Source organism: Plecotus auritus (assembly GCF_963455305.1).
Source record: "Plecotus auritus genome assembly, chromosome: 15".
Lineage (NCBI taxonomy): Eukaryota > Metazoa > Chordata > Mammalia > Chiroptera > Vespertilionidae > Plecotus > Plecotus auritus.
Window position 1 is genome coordinate 1,210,157 of NC_137781.1, and position 16,936 is coordinate 1,227,092.

General features: G+C 57.4%; 1 protein-coding gene across 1 annotated transcript in view; it reads right to left on the reverse strand.

Moving 5' to 3' along the window:
* Positions 1 to 16,936, reverse strand: part of ARNT2 (aryl hydrocarbon receptor nuclear translocator 2) — an 89,281-nt gene that overhangs the window by 36,556 nt on the left and 35,789 nt on the right. The window lies entirely within an intron of this gene.

Here is a 16,936-nt window from a genome sequence, read left to right on the forward strand (position 1 = left end):
GCAGCTCCTGCATTGGGTGTCTGCCCCCTGGTGGTCAGTGCACGTCATAGCGACTGGTCTCCCGGTTGTTTGGTCAACCGCTTGTAATGGTCCTAAGTCTTTTATATAGAGAGGTATTTCCAGCCCTGACCGGTGTGGCTCAGTGGATAGAGCGTCAGCCTGTGGACCGAAGGGTCCCAGGTTTGATTCCTGTCAAGGGCATGTACCTTGGTTGCGGGCACATCCCCAGGTGGGGGTGTGCAGGAGGCAGCTGATGGATGTTTCTCTCTCATCGATGTTTCTAACTCTCTGTCCCTCTCCCTTCCTCTCTGTAAAAAATCAATAAAATATATATATATATATTTTTCTATTAATTTCAGAGAGGACGGGAGAGGGAGAGAGAGATAGAAACATCCATGATGAGAGAGAATCATGGATCGGCTGCCTCCTGCACGCCCCACATGGGGGATGGAGCCTGCAACCCCGGGCATGCGCCCTGACCGGGAATCGAACCCTGACCGGGAATCGAACCCTGACCTCCTGGTTCCTAGGTCGGCGCTCAACCACAAAGGCTTAGCTTTTTATTTTTATTTTTTCATAAAGAAGAACCAGAAGTTTGTCTTGGATAAAATCATAACGGAAGGCTGTGTGCCCCTCAAACGGCTCCCCCAGGCTACCGCCGAAATACCAATAGAAATGAGAATGCTTTCCTCAAAGGAATCCTGGAGAGAACAGGAAGCATCTCATCTTGTCCTGTTTTATGTTTTTTTTTTTTTAAAAAAAAGGAGGCAAACCGCCCTGGCCGGTGTGGGTCAGTGGGTAGAGCATCAGCCTGCGGACCGAAGGGTCCGGGTTCAATTCCCGGTCAAGGGCACGTGCCCAGGTTGTGGGCTCATCCCCAGTGTGGGGCGTGCAGGAGGCAGCCGATCTGTGATTCTCTCTCCTCATGGATGTTTCTCTCCCTCTCCCTCTCCCTTCCTCTCTAAGATCAATAAAAATACGTTTTTTTAAACACTATTGTCTAAAGCAGCCTTGGGCAAACTACGGCCTGCGGGCCGGATCCGGCTGTTCTATCCGGTTCTCTTGCTCTCCCCTCCGCTCCTTTACTTTGAATGTATATTAGTTCACACAAACACACCATCCATGCTTTTGTTCCGGCCCTCCGGTCCAGTTTAAGAACCCACTGTGGCCCTCGAGTCAAAAAGTTTGCCCAGCCCTGGTCTAAAGGGTGCATGGAAGCTCGGGGACACATAGAGGCTAGAGGGGAGCAAGAATGTACCGACTCCGTTAGACAGAAACTTCCAGAGTCTGTTCCCATCTCACTACAGGGGGGGACCTCGTTTCTCGAATGTCTCCCGTCCGGACCAATCCGCTTCTCCCCCCGCTCCCTACCCCCCTCCCGACAACCTTTCACGCTGATCCCTGTAGGATCGGTCACGCCCTCCCAGGTGACAGACAGAGGACAGAATGCGCGAGCAGGAGTCTTCACCACCGTTAGAATCTCAGGGTGCTGTGCTGTGACGATGCTGCTGATCTTTTGCTTTGGTGGCTGCTTATTGTTTTTGTTAAATTTTCTTTTTCTTTTTTTTTTTCACCGTACATTTCTCTTTCCTTCTGGTTAAATTCCATTGACATTTCATGTCCTTTCTGCTTTTGTTTATTTATTTTAATGCACTAGAGGCCGCGTGCACGAAATCCGTGCACGGAGGGGGAGTCGCTCAGCCCGGCCTGCACCCTCTCGCAATCTGGACCGCTGGTTCCTAACCACTCACTCACCTGCCTGCCTGCCTGATCACCTCTAACCCCTCTGCCTGCCTCATCGCCCCTAACCCCACTGCCTGCCTGCCTCATCGCCCCTAACCCCTCTGCCTGCCTGATCACCTCTAACCCCTCTGCCTGCCTGCCTCATCGCCCCTAACCCCTCTGCCTGCCTGCCTCATCGCCCCTAACCCCTCTGCCTTCCTGCCTCATCGCCCCTTACCACTCTGCCTGCCTGCCTGATCGCCCCTAACTCCTCTGCCTGCCTGATCGCCCCTAACCCCTCTGCCTGCCCTGCCTGATCGCCCCTAACCACTCTGCCTGCCTGCCTGATCGCCCCTAACCCCTCTGCCTGCCTGATCGCCCCTAACCCCTCTGCCTGCCTGCCTGATCACCCCTAACCCCTCTGCCTGCCTGCCTGATCACCCCTAACCCCTCTGCCTGCCTGCCTGATCACCCCTAACCCCTCTGCCTGCCTGCCTGATCACCCCTAACCCCTCTGCCTGCCTGCCTGATCGCCCCTAACCCCTCTGCCTGCCTGATTGCCCCTAACCCCTCTGCCTGCCTGCCTGATTGCCCCTAACCACTCATCTGCCTGCCTGATCGCCCCTAAACCCTCTGCCTGCCTGATCACCTCTAACCCCTCTGCCTGCCTGCCTGATCGCCCCTAACCCCTCTGCCTGCCCTGCCTTCAACGCCCCTAAACCCTCTGCCTGCCTGATCGCCCCTAACCCCTCTGCCTGACTGCCTGATCGCCCCTAACCACTCATCTGCCTGCCTGATCGCCCCTAAACCCTCTGCCTGCCTGCCTGATCACCCCTAACCCCTCTGCCTGCCTGCCTGATCACCCCTAACCCCTCTGCCTGCCTGCCTGATCGCCCCTAACCCCTCTGCCTGCCTGCCTGATCGCCCCTAACCCCTCTGCCTGCCTGCCTGATCGCCCCTAACCCCTCTGCCTGCCGGCCTGATCACCCCTAACCACTCTGCCTGCCTGCCTGATCGCCCCTAACCTCTCTGCCTGCCTGCCTGATCGCCCCTAACCCTCTGCCTGCCTGATCGCCCCTAACCCCTCTGCCTGCCTGCCTGATCACCTCTAACCACTCATCTGCCTGCCTGATCGCCCCTAACCCCTCTGCCTGCCTGCCTGATCACCCCTAACTCCTCTGCCTGCCTGATCACCCCTAACTCCTCTGCCTGCCTGCCTGATGGTCCCTAACCACTCACCTGCCTGCCTGATTGCCCCTATCCCCTCTGCCTGCCTGCCTGATTGCCCCTAACCACTCTGCCTGCCTGCCTGATTGCCCCTAACCACTCTGCCTGCCTGCCTCATCGCCCCTAACCACTCTGCCTGCCTGTCTGATCGCCCCTAAACCCTCTGCCTGCCTGATCACCCCTAACCACTCACCTGCCTGCCTGAACACCCCTAACTGCTCGCCTGCCTGCCTGATCGCCCCTAACCACCTCTGCTCGGCCCCCACACCTGAGACCCAGACTTCCCTCCTCCAGCCAGCTGCAGGAAACCGGGACCCTGGGCGGCGCTGCCCGGGCCCTGGCTTTGTGAGGAAGGACATCCAGAATGACATCTGGTCTATCCGGTCTAATTAGCATATTACCCATTTATTAGTATAGATGTTTACTGATTTCAGAGAGGAAGGGAGAGGGAGAGATCGAAACATCCATGAGGAGAGAGCATCACGGATCGGCTGCCTCCTGCACGCCCCCCACTGGGGATCGAGCCCACAACCCGGGCCTGTGCCCTGACCTGGGAATGGAACGTGACCTCCTGGTTCCTAGGTCAACGCTCAGCGGGCCACCTTCCCCCTTTTGTGACCAATGAAGATGGAGGCTGGGGTTTGGGTTGGGACTTGGACCCGTGGCCCTGGAATTACAAAAGACGCCAAAGACTCCCAGCCCCTGAGCAGGGCTGGCCCGAGGGACGGGGCGAGGTGGCCCCCGGCCCCGCAGACCCTCAGCGGAGCCTTCCAGCCAAGCCGTGTCTGCGTGTGCACCTCTCCCCGCCCCACCACCTGCGGAGGCGCGAATGGGAAGCTAAGGAGGCGGCGGGCGGGCAGCCAGGGCCGCACAGACCCTCAGAGAGAATCATCTCGGGCAATGACGAGGCCAAGACGGGGAGGTGAGCCCTGGCCAGTGTTGCTCAGTGGATAGAGCGCCAATCTGTGGACCGAAGGGTCCCGGGTTCGGTTCTGGTCAAGGGCACGTACCTCGGTGGCAGGATCCTCCCCGGCCCCGGCCCTGGTTGGGGCGCGTGCAGGAGGCAACCCATCGCTGTGTCTCTCTCCCATCCATGTGTCTCTCTCTGTCTCTCCCTCTCTCTTCCACTCTCTCTAAACATCCATGGGAAAATATCCTCGGGGGAGGATGAACAACAACAGAAAAAGGACTGGGGGGTGTGGGGAGGAAGCCAGGGCACAGAGCCCCAACGCAGGGGACAGGCCACGGCCCCCCTCCCGCCCCGACTGCTGGGCCCTGCGGACAACCCCCCCCCCCACCCCCATCAGCACTCACATTCCAAGCGTGACGCAGAGTCATGCCAGCACCCCGTGCCTGGCCGCGGGTCTGCTGTTCATTAAAACGTTGTCACCCCCCCCCGTCCCCCCGCGGCCGGCACCTCTTCTGCTATTTAATCTGCAGACACAAGTACAGATCCCCATCCTGTTTAGAATACTCCTGAGTGCGATTTAAAGAGATACATTCCTCTTCGGGGATCACGCTCCAGGAATGCCAGCAATGCGGGCCCCGAGGGGTAACTGATTAGTCTTTCTCCCCCGCCCTCCGCCCCCGTCCGATGGAGGGGGGCCAGGCTGACACGGGGTTCAAAAAGGCAAGCTGAGGCCATGCCTGGCCTCGCCTCGCCTGCAAACGGAAGGAGGCGATCAAAAAATTGCAAAGTAGCAGCTATAACCTGCCCCCTGCAGAAGAGCCTTGGAAGGGGCCTGAAGAGATCGGAAATACTGAGGCCGCCCGGCCGGCGTGGCTCCGTGGCTGAGCGTCGTCCTAGGAACCAGGAGGTCAGGGTTCGATTCCCGGTCAAGGGCATATGCCCGGGTTCCAGGCTCGATCCCCAGTGGGGGGTGTGCAGGGAGCAGCCGATCCGTGATTCTCTCTCCTCACGGATGTTTCTTCCTCTCCCTCTCCCTTCCTCTCTGAAATCAATTTAAAAATATTTTTTAAAAATGAGCCTTAGCCAATTTGGCTCAGTGGATAGAGCATCGGCCCCAGAACTGAAGGGTCCCGGGTTCAATTCCGGTCAAGGGCACGTACCTCGGTTGCAGGTTCCCCGGCGCTGGACGGGGTGCGTGCTGGAGGCAACCCGTCGATGTGTCTCTCTCCCATCGATGTTTCTCTCTGTCTCTCCCTCTCCCTTCCACTCTCTCTAACAATCAATGTGGAGAAATATCCTCTAGGTGAGGATGAACAACAACAAAAATAATAATAATAAATAGAAAAGATGAAAAGGTGAGGGGAGGGAAGGTTAGCACGTGCAGGGACTCAGTTTATGTAAAATCTATAATAATGAAAGCGTAATATGCTAATTAGACCGGACGTCCTTCCGGACGACCTTCCGGACAAAGCCGGGGCTGCGAGGGAAGCCTGGGTCCCGGGTGCCAGAAGGTAGCCGGTGCCAGCGGCCGGGGGAAGGAAGGCCTACTCTTGCACGAATTTCGTGCACTGGGCCTTTAGTAATAATCCTATATAATAAAAGGCTAATATGCAAATTGTCCACGCGGGAGTTCAACCAACTGGGAGTTCGACCGCCTGCTATGACGTGTGCTGACCACCAGGGGGCGGCGTGGAACGAAGGAAGGCCCCGTTCAGCCCTGATCACTGGCCAGGCCTAGGGAACCTACCTGTGCACGGATTTCGTGCACCGGGCCTCTAGTCGTAACAATAAATATAAACGATGAAAAGGGGAGGGGAGGGGAGGTTAGCGCGTGCAGAGACTCAGTTTCCATAAAAAGCAAGCGATCTGGGGCTCCGAACCACCCCACACACACACTCCGGGAAACACGTTCCGAGAACGAGGACCATCGCGGGACAGCCCGCCTCAGAGGCAGGAGCGAAGGTCGCGGACCAACGAGAAGAGACGCATCGGAGGCCGGGAGAGATGGCTTTTAGATGGAAACCCGACGCCCACAGTAAATCCCGGGGCCGCGGAGAGCTGTGTCGTCCGCGTCAGGAGAAACCACCCCAGGGATCCATCGCAGGGCAAGAGCGAGGAGGGGAGCGTGATAAGCCCTCGGCTCTCCTGCCAGGGGGTCGGAGCCAGGAGACCCGTCTCCGGGGCCGGCGGAGGGGACGCGGGAGGGGCGGGCAGAGCAATAGCACACGGCACACGGACGCCTGCTTCTGACCCAGATGGGGTAACGGGGGGGTGGGGGGTGTCAGACGTGCCTTCCCTTCAGAAGAATACAAACAGCCCTGGCCGGTGGCTCAGTGGTTAGAGCGCCGGCCCGCAGACGGAGGTTCCCGGGTTCGATTCCCGGTCAAGGGCATGTACCTCGGTTGCAGGTTCGATCCCCGGCCCTGCTCAGGGCGTAGGAGGGAGGTGAGCAATGGCTGTCTCTCTCACATCGATGTTTCTCTCTCTCTCTCTCTCTCTCTCTCTCTCTCTCTCTCTCACACACACACACCTTCCACTCTCTTTAGAAATCAATGGAACCCGGCCGGCGTGGCTCGGTGGTTGAGCGTCGACCTATGAACCAGGAGGTCAGGGTTCGATTCCCGGTCAAGGGCACAGGCCCGGGTTGCGGGCTCCATCCCCAGTGGGGGGCGTGCAGGAGGCAGCCGATCCGTGATTCTCTCTCATCATGGATGTTTCTCTCTCTCTCTCCCGCTCCCTTCCTCTCTCTGAAATCATTACAATTATATATATTTTTTTAAATATATTTTATTGATATTTTACGGAGAGGAAAAGAGAGGTATAGAGAGTTAGGAACATCGATTCAGCTGCCTCTTGCACACTCCTTACTGGGGATGTGCCCACAACCAAGGTACATGCCCTTGACCGGAATCGAACCCGGGACCCTTGAGTCCGCAGGCCGACGCTCTATCCACTGAGCCAAACCGGTTAGGGCTACAATTATATATATTTTTTAATATATTCCATTGATTTTTTACAAAGAGGAAGGGAGAGGAATAGAGAGTTAGAAACATCGATGAGAGAGAAACATCGATCAGCTGCCTCCTGCACACCTCCTACTGGGGATGTGCCCACAACCAAGGTACATGCCCTTGACCGGAATCGAACCCGGGACCCTTCAGTCTGCAGGCCGACACTCTATCCACTGAGCCAAACCGGTTTCGGCTACAATTATATTTTTAAAAAATCAATGGGAAAAATATCCTCGGGTGATGATTAAAAGCAACAACAATAAAAAACAGTGGTGCGGCCCTAACTGGTGTGGCTCAGTGGATAGAGGATCGGCCTGCGGACTCAAGGGTCCCGGGTTCGATTCCGGTCAAGGGCATGTACCTTGGTTGCGGGCACATCCCCAGTAGGGGGTGTGCAGGAGGCAGCCGATCGATGTTTCTCTCTCATCGGTGTTTCTAACTCTCTCTCCCTCTCCCTTCCTCTCTGTAAAAAATCAATGGAATATATTTTTTTTAAAAAAAGAAAGAAATGTGTGTGTGTGTGTGTGTGTGTCTCTCTTTTTTGTTTAGTGAAACTAAGGAAACTATTTTAATCTTCCCGATCATGCTGAGGTTTTCGCAATCCGGCTATTTTTAACCGAAGCCATCACAAACCAGGACCGTGGTCACGTGAGAATATTCCAGAAACCGTAATCATCGCAGCCGCAGGAAGCGATGAGGCGACGTGTGTTTGGAAATGTGCTAAAGTGACTCCGAACCGTTCGGATCTGCCTGCAAACAGCATGATTAAGTTATTTTTGGGACTGTGGCTTTTTATAGATGCGGGGGCGGGCGGGGGGTGGGGGGTGGGGGTCTTTGTCTGTTTACTTCTCCAGCATCAAAATTAGGAGAAGAGATGAAGAAATCGGGGCTGTTGCAAAAAAAAACTATCACGGCAGCTGCTCATGGTTCCACGGTGCTGCGAGCTGCTGACATTTTTCACATTCTGTTCCTCTTTCATGGTGATGTGGCTGGAATTGCTCTCCTGACCTGGGCAGATGGGGTTGTGCTATTTTATCGGGAATACATACGGTCGACCCCAACCTCGGGTTGATCACACTGGGATGGCCAGGGTTGTTTTTATTTTTTATTTATATATATTTTATTGATTTCAGGGAGTAAGGGAGAGGGAGAGATAGAAACATCGATGGTGAGAGAGCATCATGGACTGGCTGCCTCCTGCACGCCCCGCACTGGGGATCGAGCCCGCCACCCGGGCGCGTGCCCTGACCGGGAACCGAACCCTGACCTCCTGGTTCCTAGGTCGATGCTCAGCCCCGGAGCCACACCGGCCGGGCCAGCGTAGCTCGGTTAGTTGGAGTGTTGTCTCAATACACCAAGGTAGTGAGTGAGTTTGATCCCCAGTCAGGGAACATACAGGAAGCAACCCGTGACCGCGTGGATGATTAGAACAATAAATCTCTCTCTCTCCCTCTCTCTCTCCGTCTCTCTCTCAAATCAACTTAAGAAATAAAAAACGTACACACCTCGGCTTCACCACAACACTGTACAATTCAGAGAAGCGGGAACGTTCTGCATTGTGTTAGGGACTCAGCTCTTATCTGTCTACACATTCCTATATAATAAAAGGCTAATATGCAAATCAACCCTTACACCCTCGCACAAGATGGCCGGGCAAGGGAGGGTAGTTGTGGGCGATCAGGCCTGCAGGGGAGGGCAGTGAGGGGCAACCAGGATGGCAGGGGCGGGGGGGCAGTGAGGGGCAGTGATGGATGACCAGGCCGGGGGGGGGGGCAGTTGGGGGAGACCAGGCCAGCGGGGGTGGGGGAGAGCAGTTAGGGGCGACCAGGCCAGCGGGGGTGGGGGGGCAGTTGGGGACAACTAGGCCCGCAGGGGGGGTGCAGTTAGGAGCCAGTGGTGTAGAACTGTGAGAGGGATGTCCGACTGCCGGTTTAGGTCAGACATCCCCCGAGGGGTCCCGGATTGGAGAGGGTGCAGGCTGGCCTGAGGGGACCCCCCCCCGCCCCGTGCACGAATTTCATGCATCAGGCCTCTAGTTCCTATATAATAAAAGCGTAATATGCAAATAGACTGAACGGTTGAATAACTGAACGACCAATCAGAGTGTAATATGCTAATGATATGCTAAGGCTGCTCAACTGCTCGCTATGACGTGCACTGACCACCAGGGGGCAGAGAGTCGACCAGTCGCTCTGATGTGCACTGACCACCAGGAGACAGATGCTCCGACTGGTAGGTTAGGTTGCTGCTGGGGTCCAGCCGATCAGGACTGAGCGAGATGGGCCGGACACGCCCTGGAGCCCTCTGCAGTCCCTCCCCAGCTCGATCGTGCACTGGTGGGGTCCCTCAGCCTGGCCCGCGCCCTCTCGCCATCCGGGACCCCTCGGGGGATGTCGGAGAGCCGGTTTCAGCCCGATCCCGCAGGCCACTCCCCTCAGGAGGGCGCCAGACGCAGGGCTCGTGGCTGGTGAGCGCTGCTGTGGCAGCGCGAGCTCCTCCTGATGGGGACCGATGGGGCGAGCCCGCGGCAGGCACAGTGGGGCCGGGACGAGCGGGAGTGGCAGGTAAGAGCTGCAGGTGGCGCTGGACCGCGGGTTTCGGCCCGATCCCTGCAGGCCACCCAGAGGGACCCACCCGTGCACGAATTCGTGCACCGGGCCTCTCGTCTTACCTAAAAAAGGAAAACGGGACTCCCCGTTACGTAAGCTCCACACCCCACCTCACCCATTCCGGTGGGCTAGACGTTCTTTTAAAAATACATATATTTGTGTTGATTTCAGAGAGGAAGGGAGAGGGAGAGAGAGAGAGAAACATCGGTGAGAGAGAACCATTGATTGGCTGCCTTCCGCACGGCCCCTACCGGGGGGGATCGAGCCCATAACCCGGACATGTGCCCTTGGCCAGAATCGAACCCAGGACCCTTCAGTCCGCAGGCCCACGCTCTATCCACTGAGCCACACCGGTTAGGGCTTTTCTTTTTTCTTTTAAAAATATATTTGTATTGAGGTCAGAGAGGAAGGGAGAGGGAGACAGAGATGGAAACATCCATGATGAGAGAGAATCCTGGAACCGCTGCCTCCTGCACGCCCCACCCTGAGGATGGAGCCCACAACCCAGGCCTGTGCCCTTGGCCAGAATCGAACCCGGGACCCCTCAGTCCGCAGGCCCACACTCTTATTCATTGAGCTACACCGGCTAGGGTGACATTTTTAAATATATATATATTTGTATTGATCTCAGAGAGGAAGGGAGAGGGAGGGGGAGAGAGAAACATCCATGATGAGAGAGAATCACGGATCGGCTGCCTCCTGCACGCCCCCCACTGGGGATCGAGCCCGCAAGTCGGCTTCAACATAATCCTGTAGGGATCCACGACTGTCTGCATTGACCTGAGGGGAAACTGAGGCCTGGGGAGGGCAGGTCACGTACCCCAGGTAGAGAGAGCCATGAGCGGTAACTGCCCTTCTGACTGGGAGTGCAGGGACACACACACACACACACACACACACACACACACACACACACGGCAGGCCCTGCAGCCAGCGAGCGTCGGGACACGAGGGCTCCCACACCTCTGTCTGCGGCCCGCCACGGGGACAATGACCTCGGCGGCCGGGCTGCAGAGCTGTCCACACGCATGACATACCTTTCCACGGGACACACGAGGGGAGAACACAGGCCAGGCGGCGGCACACGCGTGCTGTGCGTGGCGCGGAGCACAGCGAGGCAGGCTGTGCCAGTATCGCCCGTGTTTCCCGGGGACGGAGCGGGCGCCGGGGGAGCGTCTGGAGCAACAACGGGGCGTGTGGGCAGCGTGGGCCGCGGCCCCCGCGGAAAGGCCCAGGGACGAGGCGGGAAACTGCCGGCCGCCATGCTCCGGTCCCCCACGCGCCTGCACTCACCGGGCCGGACACGAAACACTTTCTTTTTTCCTGGGGAGTAAGTATTTACTCCACGATCGCCCCATTCCCAGGGGGCCCCGGTCACATCCACATGCTTCTTTCCTTTTTCCTTTTTATAATATATTTTATGGATTTTTTACAGAGAGGAAGGGAGAGGGATAGAGAGTGAGAAACATCGATGAGAGAGAAACATCCATCAGCTGCCTCCTGCACACCTCCCACTGGGGATGTGCCCGCAACCAAGGTCCATGCCCTTGACCGGAATCGAACCCGGGACCCTTCAGTCCGCAGGCCGACGCTCTATCCACTGAGCCACACCGGTTAGGGCTTTTATTTTTTCTTTTAAAAATATATTTGTATTAAGGTCAGAGAGGAAGGGAGAGGGAGACAGAGATGGAAACATCCATGATGAGAGAGAATAATGGATCGGCTGCCTCCTGCACGCCCCACCCTGAGGATGGAGCCCACAACCCGGGCCTGTGCCCTGACCGGGAATCGAACCCAGGACCTCCTGGTTCACAGGCCGACGCTCCACCCCTGAGCCACGGGCCGGGCCTAAGCCTTGGATTTATCCCTCAGATAACAGGAACCCAGTAAGAACGCGATGAAGCTGACTCAGATAAAAATCAGCGTTTTTATTTTTACTTTTTGGCCACGGTTAGATCCGTTTCCTAATATGGCAAGAAACGCACTGCCGAGGGAGCGAGGCGGCCCGCCCCCGGCCTCAGCCCAGAGCCAGCGCTCGGCCTCCCAAGGAAACAAGCGATGGATCAGCAAGTCCGGTCTCATGAAGTCACCTTCGAGACGGACACGTGGAAACAGGCCATCTTGCCCTGGCCGGTGTGGCTCAGTGGATAGAGCGTCGGCCTGCGGACTGAGGGGTCCCGGGTTCGATTCCGGTCAAGGGCATGTACCTTGGTTGCGGGCACATCCCCAGTGGGAGGTGTGCAGGAGGCAGCTGATGGATGTTTCTCTCTCATCGATGTTTCTAACTCTCTCTCCCTCTCCCTTCCTCTCTGTAAAAAATCAATATAATATATTAAAAATAAAAAAAAAGCCTTAGCCAGTTTGGCTCAATGGATAGAGCGCTGGCCTGTGGGCTGAAGGGTCCCGGGTTCGATTCCCAGTCAGGGCACATGCCCAGGTCGTGGGCTCGATCCTCAGTGGGGGGTGTGCAGGGGGCAACCAATCCATGATTCTCTCTCATCATGGATGTTTCTATCTCTCTCTCCCTTCCTCTCTGAAATCAATAAAAATATATTTTAAAAAAATAAGAAAAAGAAATAGGCCATCTTTTTCTGGCACAAATACCACGATGCGGTGGGGGGGGCGGTGAAAGGAAGAAGGGGGAGGGGAGATTTCACAGTTCACAAGATGCCTGTGGGGTATTTTTTCCCGTTGATTTTTAGAGACAGTGGAAGGCGGGGGGACAGGGAGAGAGAGGGAGAGAGACCTACTGATTTGCTGCCTCCCGTACACACCCCGACCATGTCTGGGATTGGAGCCTATAACCCCAGTACATGCCCTTCACCAGAATCGAACCCGGGACCCTTTGGCCCACAGGCTGACGCTCTATCCACTGAGCCACACCGGCCAGGACCCAATTTTTGTCTACCCTGGAGAGGGAAGCTGCAATGAAAGTAGGTCAATAGCCCTGACCGGTGTGGTTCAGTGGATAGAGCGTCGGCCCACGGACTGAAGGGCCCCGGGTTCGATCCCCAGTAGGGGGCGTGCAGGAGGCAGCTGATCGGTGTTTCTCTCTCATGGATGTCTTTTTTCTTTTTTTCCATCCTCACCTGAGGATATTTTCCCATTGATTTCTAGAGAGTGGAAGGACCCTGGCTGGTGTTGCTCAGTGGATAGAGCCTCAGCCTGCAGACTGAAGCATCCTGGGTTCGAGTCCGGTCAAGGGCACATGCCCAGGTGGTGGGCTCGATCCCCAGGGGGCGGCGTGCAGGAGGCAGCTGATCCATGATTCTCTCTCATCATGGATGTTTCTCTCTCTCTCTCCCTATCCCAGTGGTCGGCAAACTCATTCGTCCACAGAGCCAAATATCAACAGTACAATGATTGAAATTTCTTTTGAGAGCCAAATTTTTTAAACTTAAACTTCTTCTAATGCCACTTCTTCAAAATAGACTCGCCCAGGCCGTGGTATTTTGTGGAAGAGCCACACTCAAGGGGCCAAAGAGCCGCATGTGGCTCGCAAGCCGCAGTTTGCCGACCACTGCCTTATCCCTTCCTTTCTGAAGTCAAATGAAAATATATTTAAAGAAAGAGAGAAAGTCTGTCTCCCCTCCCCTCCCTTCCACTCTCTCTAAAGAAGTGAATCCACGGGGAAGATACCCTCAGGTGAGGCTACCGAACCAAAGCTGCGTGCCCGCCCCACATCCTGGCACCTGGGCGGCGCCGTACCTCCCCGTGGACGCTGCTCCTGAGCCAGGCTGAGCCCACCAATGAGGCAAAGGGAGGGAGGGCCCGGGACAGTCATGGCTCCCTGTCGGGGACGAAGGACGAGCAGCGAAACGTGCCAGGGCCCCCGGGGGCCCCCTGTCCCGGGCCAGTGCGGGGAGGGAGAAGTGACCGCACCATCTCGGCCTCTCAAGCAAGGAGGTGGGATGGCAGGTGGGAGCAGAGCTGCTGGGCCGCCCCCTGGTGGCCGCTCTGAGGAAGTGCAGCCACCTGTGCCTGGATCAGGACCCCTGATCCTGACCCCTGATCCTGACCCCGGACCATGACTCTGGACCATGACCCCGGGCCATGACCCCGGACCACGACCCCGGACCACGACCCCAGACCATGACCCCGGACCACAACCCCAGACCACGACCCCAGACCATGACCCCAGACCATGACCCCGGACCACAACCCCAGACCACGACCCCAGACCATGACCCCAGACCACGACCCCAGACCACGAGCCCAGACCATGACCCCAGACCATGACCCCATTCCACAATCCCGGACCATGACCCCAGACCACGACCCCAGACCACGACCCCATTCCACAATCCTGGACCATGACCCTAGACCACGACCCCAGACCACAATCCTGGACCATGACCCCAGACCATGACCCGGCCGAAGGCTGTGACCCCAGGCCTGGAGCGTCCCTGGGCTGGGGTGAAGCGCTCACTTGGGAGCCGGGGAGCCGCACCACCATGGAGTGGGGGACCAGGGCCTGTGAGTCATGCAGGGGCCTCTGGCCAGAGCCCTCGGGACCGTCCTGGCCGGCCCCCCACCCCCCCGAGTTATCACACAGCACCCGGGCTGGGACGCTCAGGAAATGAGTTCCGAGCCTTCGGAGCAGCTGGGACGCCCGCCGGCGATGAGGGAGGGAATGCGCGTCCCGGCGGGTGGCAGGCATTTGAGGAATGATGGACGCGTGATGAACCGAGCACCGAGCAGATAAAGGAGACGGGGGCACGGGGGAGGGGGGGCGGGGGCGGGGGGGCAGGAAGGGGAGGAATCAGCTCACTCCCTTTCCACCTCCTTGCTCACTTCACCCCTACGCTGAGCCGGAATGCCACCCCGATTCTCAGCAGGGAGGAAGTGCTGAGAGAAACAGAGAGAGGAAGAAACACCGCCTGCTTGCCCCCCGTATGTGCCCCGACCGGGGAGCGACCCCGCCACCTAGCTATGTGCCCTGACCAGGAATTGAACCCGTGACCTTTCGGTGGACAGGCTCCAACCAACCGAGCCACACCAGCCAGGGCCGGCACCTCCCTCCTTTGAGTAACAGCCCCCTCCCACCCCGATGGCCGCCGGGGAAGCCCCTCTCCCCAGCCCGGGGGTCCCGGGCCCCGAGTGGAGAGGCTGCCCCCACACCTGCAGGGACGCCCCTGGCCACTGGGCCGAGGCCGGACAGGCGGACTGAGGGGGCCGGGGACGCCAGCCCGGGGGGACTTGCCAGAAGCACAGAGGAAGGCAATGTGTTCCTGCTGGCGTATAAGCCCAGAGCCACCCACACACCTCTGTTGTCACGAGGAGAGCCTGCCCGAGACGGAGCCCTGCCCGGGAGGGGGTAGCGTGCACCCCAAAGAGCGGAACGCGGGGTCCCCAAAGAGGTATCAGCGGTCCCACGTTCCCAGCGGCATCACTCACAGTAGCCAAGACACGGAGACCACCCCAGGGCCCACGGATAGAGGAACGGCTGAGAAGATGTGGTCTGTGCCCACGGTGGAATATTACTCAGCCCTGAAAAGGGAGGAGAGCCCAGCCTTTGCCACGATACCGATGAACTTCCGTGCCATTCCGCTCAGTGACATCAGCCGCCACGGAAAGACAAGTCCCCTGTGACTCCAGTTCCATGAGAGACGGAAAGCAGCCAGGCTCCAGGGGGCGGAGCACAGAGGGGTGGGGGCCAGGGACGGGGGGGCGGGGGGACACAGGGGCTGGTGCTTAGAAAGTATGAAGTCCCGTTTTCAGAATGAATACGGTCTGGAGACTGAGCGACAGCTCTGTGCCTACAACTGAGTCAGTAATGCTCACTGACAAAGTGTCAAGACGATAGAGACCTCACCTACACTAATAAAAGAGAAATATGCAAATTGACCATACCTCCACGATGCCCACCGGCCAATCAGGTGTGAGTATGCAAATTAACCCAACAAAGATGGCGGGTTAATTTGCATACACAGGCGTGGAGCAGCCAGGTGGGGCGGGATGCCTGCTATGAGGGGAAGGGCAGGGGGCGGAGGGAGCTACAGGAGCGGCGTTCCAGCTGGAGCAGGGAAGACTGAAGGGTCCGGCCGGGGTGAAGACGGAAGGCGGCGGCCAGAGCGAAGGCCTGGGTCCTGGAGAAAAACCAGTGCCGGCAGACAGGAGAAGGAAGGCCTATTGCACAAATCTTCATGCAACGGGCCTCTAGTGTAGAAAAAAGGAGGGAGGGAGGGAAGGAGGGAGGGGAAAAAAAGAAAAAAGAGCCACAAAAGATGCCAAAACCGGTTTGGCTCAATGGATAGAGCGTCGGCCTGCGGACTGAAGGGTCCCAGGTTCGATTCCGGTCAAGGGCATGTACCTTGGTTGCGGGCACATCCCCAGTGGGAGGTGTGCAGGAGGCAGCTGATCAATGTTTCTCTCTCATCGATGTTTCTAGCTCTCTATCCCTCTCCCTTCCTCTCTGTAAAATAGCAATAAAATATATTTTTTTTAAAAAAAAGAGGCACAAAAGCCCTAGCTGGTGTGGCTCAGTGGATAGAGCATCGGCCTGTAGACCGAAGGGACCTGGGTTCGATTCCTGGTCAGGGCACATGCCCGGGTTGCGGGCTCTATCCCCAGGGTGGGGTGTGCAGGAGGCAGCCGACCCATGATTCTCTATCATCGCTGATGTTTCTCTCTCTCCCTCTCCCTTCCTCTCTGAAATCAATAAAAATCTATACTAATAAAAGGGTAATATGCTAATTAGACTGGACATCTTCCAGACATCCTTACGGACAAAGCTACGGTGGCGGGGGCCAAGGCAGAGGCAGTTAGGGGCGATCAGGCCGGCAGGGGAGGGCAGTTAGGGGGCGATGAGGTCGGCAGGGGAGCAGTTAGGGAGCGATCAGGCGGGCAGGCAGAGTGATTAGGGGTGATCAGGCAGACAGGCAGGCGAGTGGTTAGGAGCCAGCCATTCTGGATTGCGAGAGGGATGTCCGACTGCCGGTTAAGGCCCAATCATGCGGGATCGGGCCTAAACCAGCAGTCGGACATCCCCCGAGGGGTCCTGGATTGGAGAGGGTGCAGGCCGGGCTGAGGGACACCCCCTCCCTCCCTGCACGATTTCATGCACTGGGCCTCTAGTATTAACAATAATAATAAACGAGGCACATAGGGACACAAGGAAATTTCTGGAGGTGCTGGGTCTGTTTGTCCCTCGATTGTAGTGGGTCTCGCCCCCTTGCTGGGCCTGGAAGGAAACAGGATCGGGACAGGGGAGTGTGAGGGACCCCCATCCCCCCATCGAAGGCTTCAAGTCCTCTGAGGATTTTTTTAGTCCATGTTTTTATGACACAGTTTTTATGACACAGTTTTTATGACACGGTGGCTGGTTACAGAGCACTGTCCTGAGCCCCAGCGAAACCCGAGGCCTTCCCGGAGGCGGCCTCGCTGCTGGGCTGCCACATCGCGTCCCAGCGGCTCCGAGACACGCTGGTTCTCCCTCCGCCCCGAGGACCCGATCC